This window comes from Urocitellus parryii, chromosome 7 (assembly GCF_045843805.1).
Source record: "Urocitellus parryii isolate mUroPar1 chromosome 7, mUroPar1.hap1, whole genome shotgun sequence".
Classification (NCBI taxonomy): domain Eukaryota; kingdom Metazoa; phylum Chordata; class Mammalia; order Rodentia; family Sciuridae; genus Urocitellus; species Urocitellus parryii.
Window position 1 is genome coordinate 76902164 of NC_135537.1, and position 8492 is coordinate 76910655.

Here is an 8492-nt window from a genome sequence, read left to right on the forward strand (position 1 = left end):
AATAACAATCTACTGAGCTAAAGAAAAAAATGGGAAAATATAACTTCCAATTCTCACCTTTTAAATATTCAGACTTATATACAAAAATCACTGGATAAATATTATTAGGTATTTTACTATCATATTCATGCAAAAGATTTCATGAAGGGCTGAGGGTGTAGCTCAGTGGTAGAGTGCTTGCCTAACATATGTGAGGCCCTGAGTTTTATCCCCAGCATCACAAAAGAATAAAATAAATTAAAAAATAATGAGTCTACTTTTTTTCACATCTGCCTTTTAATTTGTCATATTATTCTGATGTTTTTTCATTCTATAACTTATACATTTGAGTTGTTTCTGGTTGTAAATAATAATTTATACCACTATTTTTATACAAATGTTTTTTCCACCTTCAGAATAGATAAATAAGATGAATTGCTTATGCAACAGATAAAATAAAAAATATTAAAAATCATTATATTAGTAATATTAGCTGGGCATGGTGGCACACACCTGCAATCCCAGTCACTCAGGAGGCCAAGGCAGAAGGATTGCAAGTTCAAGACCAGCCTCAGCAATTTTGTAAGGCCCTAAGCATCTTAGAAAGGCCCTTTCTCAAAACAAAAATAAAGGGACCGAGAATGTAGCTCAGTGTTAAAATACTGCAGGTTCAATTCCCAGTACAAAGAAAAAAAAATCATATGTTAAAAAAGAGTTCATCACAAGGACTCAGGAGACTAAAGCTGGAGGACCACAAGTTTAAGGCCAGCCTCAGCAATTCAGTAAAACCTTGTCTCAAAATAAAAAATAAGAGGGATAGAGATGTAGCATAGTGGTACAATGTCCCTAGGTTCAATTCCTAGTAGTGCAGGGAGAAAAAAAAAAAAAAAAAAAAAAAAAAACTCATTAAGAAAATACTATGAAGGCCCTGTGCAGTGGAACATGCCTGTAATCTTAGCCACTTGGGAGGCTGAGGAAGGAGGACTGAAAATTTGAGGGCCAGCCTCAGCAACTTAGTGAGACCCTGTCTCAGAATGAAAAAAGAGGTAGGGATATAGTTCAATGTTAGAGTCAAATCAGCTGGCTGTAATGGCACACATCTGTAACCCCAGTGCCCCCAAATCATGGAACTCAACACTAAAATAGGCAAATTTTATTCTATATAAATTATATTTAATAAACATGATTTTTAAAATGATTTTAGCTGGGCATGGTGGTACTTGCTAGAAATCCCAGTGAATCATGAGGCTTAGGCAGAAGTATTCCAAGTTCAAGGCCAGTCTAGGCGATTTAGGGAGATCCTGTCTCAAACAACAACTAATAGAGGTCAGAGCTGGGGAAGCAGCTCAATAGTAGAGCATTCGCCTAACTTATGTGAAGCCCTGGTTCAATTACCAGCACCAAAGGAAAAATACTGGGGAAGGGGGTTGGGGGGGACAGGAGGAGGAGGGTACTGGGGATTGAACTCAGGAGCACTCAACCAGTGCGCCAAGTCCCCAACCCTATTTTGTATTTTATTTAGAGACAGGGTCTCTCTGAGTTGGTTAACACCTCGCCATTGTTCAAGCTGGCTTTGAACTTGAGATCCTTCTGTCTCAGAGGTTCAGGATGCTCCTGAGCACAGAATTCCTGTGGACACAAGACACATGGGAGCTCAGAGGAACTCAGAATGAGGACAAGCTGAGCAAGTTACATCCAGGACTGACGATTCTGAGAGCCTACATTTTCCATGTGAACCAGAATTTGTTTAGAGCAGAGAGAGGGGTATGCTGAGAAACAGAAACCACAAAGATGACCCATGAAACCCTGTGTTCTTGCCAGTAAGATGATGACGTGGAAGAAACGGAAAGAGACACTCTCTTTGTCTCCTAGTCCCACCTCATTCATCAGTAAGCCAAAGGCAGGGGCCCTTGGCAAAATGTATACTCGTGAACTAAAAATAAATGACTCCAGGGGCTAAGGCCAGAGGATCACAAGTTCAGAGCCAGATTTGGCAAGTTTGAAGTCTGTCTGGGAAACTCAGCTAGATCCTGTCTCAAAATGAAAAATATAAAAAGGGCTGGGGATATAGCTCGGTGGTGAAGTGCCCTGTACAAAAATAAGAGGAAGAGGAGGAGGAGGAGGAAGAGGAGGAAGCAGTTGTTTGTGTGCAATGTTCTCACTGTTCTGTAAAGAATGAAATGTGGTGAGAAAAGCAGGCACATTAAGATTCCTACTTTGGGTTCAGTTCTGGTGTAAGTAGGGACTGTCAGAACACTGTATATGTAAACCTGAGTAATTCATTTTTAATTTTTCCTTCTTTCTCCTTTTTTTTTTAGGCCAGCCTTATCAATTTAGTGAGATCCTGTTTCACAATAAAAAATACACAAAAGGGCTGAGGATGTAGTCTAGTGATAAAGCACCCCCGAGTTCCATCTCCAGTAACAACCAAATATATATGTATGTCTATATATCAACTTGAATAGTGTCCATAATCGAGAAAATGCACTATTCTAGATATATGCCAATATGTTTGACTTAATTCCATCTCAAGTAATATCAGATTCCAAATTAAGAGCGTTTTCTCTAAATTCGATGGTGGAGAAAATTGGTTTCATAAATAGGACTTAAGAATTAGATGGAAATGTCTTGGTTCCGTGTTTCAAGAAAGGCAAGTAATGAGTCTCTGGATCATTAAACTCTTAATTTAGAGTTTCTCTGCCGAAACATTATTATTATTAAATAGTGAAAATATTTTAATGCCAATAATATGCTGTGTAGGTTTGAAAGAAAACAACTCATTTGGGGCCTGGGTATGTGACTAAAATGTTTAGTCTGCCTAATTCGCCACCTAACGTGTTTATGTGAGCATGTTTGATGAAATAATCAATATGGAATCTAACTTGTTACATTTTAAATCTCTGAGATTACTGTATGACTCCTGTGAAATATGATTTGCCCATTCATATGTGTCTTAATTTCACAAAGAATTTAAGAGTCAAATCAGCTGAGGAGGCTGAGGCAGGGAGAGCACGAATTTAAGGCCAGCCTTGGCAACTTAGCAAGACCCCTATCTCAAAATTAAAAGGACTAGCTCTATAGCTCAGGGGTAAAGCACCCCTGGATTCAATCCCAAGGCCTTAAAAAAAAGAAAAGAAAACGAAAGGAGAGAGAGAGAGAGAGAGAGGGAGAGAGAGAGAGAGAGAGAGAGAGAGAGAGAGAGAGAGAGCGAGCGCGAGCAGACAAGGCTTCTGCCCACCAATATAGCAGGAAAGACAGGTGGATTAACTTTAGGGCCAGTCCTGATATGAGTAAGGACCCTCCGTCTGAGCATCATACATACAATCCTGAGCAATTTCTTTCCTTCTTCTTTTTTTTTTTTTTTTTTTTTGAGTACTGAGAATTGAACCCACTTGTGCTTCACCACTGAGCCACATCCCCAGCCCTATTCTTTTCTTTTGAGACAGGGTCTCATTAAGTTTCTGGGGCTGACCTTGAACTTGTGATCCTCCTGTCTCAGCCTCCTGAGTAGCTGGCTTTAAAGGCATGCACCACCACACCTGCCTATCTGAGCAATTTCAAAATAAGCCAGTGGCTGTCTTAGGTTTTCCCAGAACCAGATGCATAAAAGGGGGCTTTGGCTGGGCATGGTAGTGCACACATGTAATTCTAGCAGCTTGGGAGGCTAGGAGGCTCACAAAGTCAAAGCCAATCTCAGCAAGTTAGTGAGGCCCTAAGCAATTTAGTGAGACCCTGTCCCAAAAAATAAATAGGGCTGGGGAGGAGGCTCAGTGTAAAGCAACCCTGGTTCAATCCCTGTTACCAAAAATAAATAAATAAATAAATAAAAGGAATGTGTGAGTTGAGAGTTAATTCCAAGAACCCCCATAGAACAAATTCAAAAATAAAATTAAAAACAAAAACAAAACAAAACAAAAAAACAAAACACCGCCGTAGAGGAGTAAGGAAGTGAGATAGGAAGAGAAAGAAGTCAAAATGAGTGTGTTATCAAGTGGGTCTTCCTGGGGGTTCTTGAAAGTGGCATCAGGGACATCGGTGTAGGGCTTCAGTGTGCCCGAAGCGACAAGGTGGGTTACTCAAGCTCTCTACATGAGAAGAGACCTTAAGAATACTGAGGTCTGTATTTCATTTGAATTTCACTTGTTTTCTTCCTCCTCAAAAGAAAAAAGCTTTCTACTCCAACTTTCTTTAGGCTTTAGGGCCATGTCTTCTGTTGTGGGGCAAAAAAACACACCAAGTCCTAGTTTTGTCCAAATTAAAGAATCTTTATTTAGCCGGCCAGCCAGCGACTTCTCCCTGCAGGACCCATAACTCTCTCTGCAAGGAACAGCCCCAAGCCTGAGCATTTTAGGATATTTAAAGGCAAAAACTATATCTGGGTTGACATAGCTGTAAGCAAGCAGGTACAGAAGCTGGACCGGGCAGTCAGTGAGACAATGCAATGGGTACCTTGGTATTTCCCATGGGACTTTCCAGGTTGGCATAGCAGCAAGCAAGCAGAAGTGGGTCAAAATGACCTTAGTTGAATACAAGTTAGAGAATGGTTACTAACGTCTAGACAATCAATCTCTGACAAGGTACATCACCCAAGAAAAATGGAAACCAAAGAGAACACTTTTACATTGTATAAGAATTGCTATTTTGTTTTGCGAAGTATGTTATGCTAGGTAACTACTAATGGGTACAGAGGTGGGGCTTTCCCACGGGAGAAGCATTTCTTACATGATATGGAGTCTCAGGGTCAATGGAGTCTGTTTGGTCATTGCCCATATGGCCTGGCCCATCACATTTCCATCTCTGATTTGGAAGAAAAAGGAAACAGTTTCCTGTGATCCATTTTGCCTCTAATTTTCATTTAACCCAATGATTGTTATGACAAGAGTATTTTTCATTGCTGTGACAATATATCTGGGTTAAAAAAAAAAAAAAACAACCTTAAAGGAGGAATCATTAATTTTGGCTCATGGGTTGAGAGAATTCAGTTTGTGGTTATCTGGCTCCAGTGCTTCTGCACCTGTGGTGAGGCAGAACATCTTGGAGGAGATGAAGGAAGAGTATGGCAGAGCAGAGCTGCTCAGCTCACAGCAGCTGGGAAACAGGGAGAGAGAAAAAAGCCAGGGAAAAAGAATAGTCCTCAGGGGCATCCTGCTCCCCTCCCAGAAAAAAACACACTCCCTTCAACTAAGTCCCCTCTCCTTCAGTATTTTTGTTTTTAGTCTAGGGATTGAATTCAGAGTGTGTGACCACTGACTTAATCCCCAGACCATCCATCCATCCATTCATTCATTTAGAGACAGGGTCTCATTAAGGTGCTGAGGCTACACTCAAACTTGTGACACTCCTGCTTTAGCTTCCCAAATCACTGGGATTACAGGTGTGCGCCACTGTACCCCGGCTCTACCTCCTCCAGTTTCCGCCACTTCCCAAGAGTTCATTCAGCTATGGCTCCATTGATGGGTTAATCTACTGATGAAATCAGAGCCCTCGGGATCTAATTATCTAATCCCCAAAACTCTTACCTCTGAACATTGCTGCAGTGAGAGTCAAACTCTCCACACATGAGCCTTTGGGGGATATTCCAGATGCAAAGCCTAACAAGGAGGTGCTGGGATCATGTCACAGGAGCACACTGGGGCACTGTAGCCACTATTGAATAAGTTGGAGAAGGCTTCTAAAGAGATGAAAGAAAATCTCTGAAGAAAATCTAAAGAACGAAAATCTCTTTATCATGTATAATTATAATACACCAATAAAATATGTGAGAAAGAAAAGAAAGGAAATAAATGAGCAATAAAGAGATGAATTTTAAAATGGTAATGAGGCTTTTTTTTTTTTTTTTTTTTTTGGCTTAGCTCTCCAACCATCTCAGCAGCTGCTGTTGGTTGGGGGCCCTTCAGTATCTGAGGCAGGAAGATGGTGACTGCAAAGAAGATGAAAGTCTCTGGAGTTGATCAACTCTAGACTCCAGCTTGTAATGAAAAGTGAAAAGCACGTACCAGACGACTCTCAAGATGATCAGACAGGGCAAAGTGGAATAAATTGACCATCCTCACCAACAACTATCCAGCTTTGAGGAAATCTAAAATATGCCATGTTGGCCAAAACTAGTGTCCATCACTGAAGTGGCAATAATATAGAACTGGGCAGAGCATGTGGAAAATACTACAGAACATGCACGAGGTCTATCATTAATCTAGGTGATTCTGATAGCATTAGAAGCATGCCAGAACAGACTGGTGAAAAGTAAATCATGCACAATGTTTAATAAAACTTGCCAGATCTTAATTAAAAATAAACAAACTAAATTGCAACAAAGGCCTAGGTTGTAGCTCAGTGACAGAACACTTGCCCTGAGTTCAATTCCTCTTATTGTAGAAGAAAAAAAAAAGATATATAAGGCAAGATCACTAGATAGGATTTGGGATAAGAAGAGTGGAGACAAGAAATGAATGATCAACAATTTAACTCTTAAAACTCCGGACACAAACATGTTACTCACTAAAAGTAAAGGTAATTTGCCAGGTATGATGGAGCATACCTGTAATCCCAGACTCAGGAAGCTGAGGCAGGAGGATTGCAAGTTCAAGGCCATCCTGGGTGACTTGGTAAAACCCTATTTCAAAATAAAAAGGAGTAGGGATGTGGCTCAATGGTACAGCACCCCTGGGTCCAATCCCCGGAACTACAGAAAAGATAAATTAAAAATAAAAGTTATTTGATTGTAATCTCACAGTGTAATATCTAAATTAATGTGGTTAATTCGGAAATTTTATTTGCATGATCTGCCATAATATGTACATCATTGTTGCCCACCCCTCCTTCTAAAAGAGTGGTTGCACTTTCTGACTGATTGGTAGATAGGCTCTGAAAAGTGTTCTTGCTTCTTTAAAAGGTATTAGAATTATAGTCGATAAAGGCTCATGGCTTTTTAGTGTGTTAAGAGTTTGCTTCAAGCTTGGTGCAGTGGTTCATTCTTGTAATCTTAGCAATTCAGGAATCTAAGGCAGGAGGATGGCAAAGTCTCAGCAACTTAATGAAACCTTGGCTCAAAATAAAATAAATATGGCTGGGGATGTTGCTCAGTGATGAAACACTTACCGAACATGTGCAAGGCACAGAGTTTAACCCCCAATACTGAAAAAAGAAAGCTACTTCAGAGTTTTGTCACACAAGTCTGTGGGCTTGTGTATACATGCACATGTGTGCATAAGATTTTTCAGTGATTACTAGAAAATAATCAGTATTTTATAAGTCCTTGAAGAACGTTAAGTGCAAATAAATTGAATATTTTTCCCAAGAAATTCTCTGAATGACAGATACATCTCTTTTTATTTTATTTTATTTTATTTTTTTGATACTGGGGATTGAACCCAGGGGAACTCAAACCCCCAAGCCACACCACCAGTCATATTTTTGTATTTTATTTAGAGAAAAGGTCTCACGGAGTTGCTAAGCACCTCGCCATTGCTGAGGCTGGCTTTGAACTCACAATGCTCCTGCCTCAGCCTCTAGAGCCGCTGGGATTACAGGCATGCGCCACTGCACCGGGCAGATATGTCTCCTATTGGACATTAGTAATTGAAATGCAAAGGTATCTGTACAACTCTGAACTGTCACAAATAACATACAGTCTATCAAAATACTGTTCCATAGGGTATATTACCTTAGACATAGAATGGCAATACTAGACAGTAGTTGCCTAAAGATTTTTCTATGGTGTTGGTGGATTTCCACTGTGTTACCACCTCCCACACTCAGTCCCCTTTGATAATCTTTGATGAATATTTTTTAAAGAATTTTTTTTCACAACACCTTTATTGTATTTATTTATTTATTTTTGTGTGGTGCTGAGGATCAAACCCAGCCATGTGCTAGGCAAGCACACATACTAGGCAAGCACTCTACCACTGAGCTATAACCCCAGCTCATCTTTGATGAATATTTTCACAACAGCTGATCAGAGTTGATTAAAACCACATACTAGAAATGTAATGCAAAAAAAATAAATAAATAAATAAATAAATAAATTTTTTTTAAAAAATCTAAAAACAAAAACAAAAAACCCCCCCACATACTATGTAAAACTAAGTGACCTATACAGAAACCAATGGAGTTCACATATTGGCATTGGCTACATTGGCTCTGTTGATAAAACATACACATTGTCTCACTTTGTGCAGCTAGAAGAACTACGTTAAACTACGTTTAACTATGTTAAAACCTCTGGTAGATTAAGAAGTGTAGGTAGAGGCTGGGGATGTAGCTGAGTGGCAGAGAGATTTTTCTAGCGTGCATGAGGCTCTGGATTCCATCCCCAGAACCACCAAGACAAAGGATGAAGTGACATCTACTTTGCAATAAAACTAACAGTTTAGACAAGGAAGAGATTTGCCAACGCTGTCACAAGATAAATATTAGTAAGAGTTAATCATACAGCTCCTTTTAGGAGTGTTCCTTGGACAGCACTTTGAAACACACTCCAAAATATTTTGAAGTGATAATTTTATAAGCAC

The 8492-nt window shown here is 39.7% G+C and overlaps 1 pseudogene; it reads left to right on the forward strand.

Annotated features, from left to right (window-relative positions):
* Window positions 1-1587: 1587 nt before the first annotated feature.
* LOC113186825 (large ribosomal subunit protein eL30-like) lies at window positions 1588-6226 on the forward strand (annotated as a pseudogene).
* The last annotated feature ends 2266 nt before the right edge of the window (window positions 6227-8492 follow it).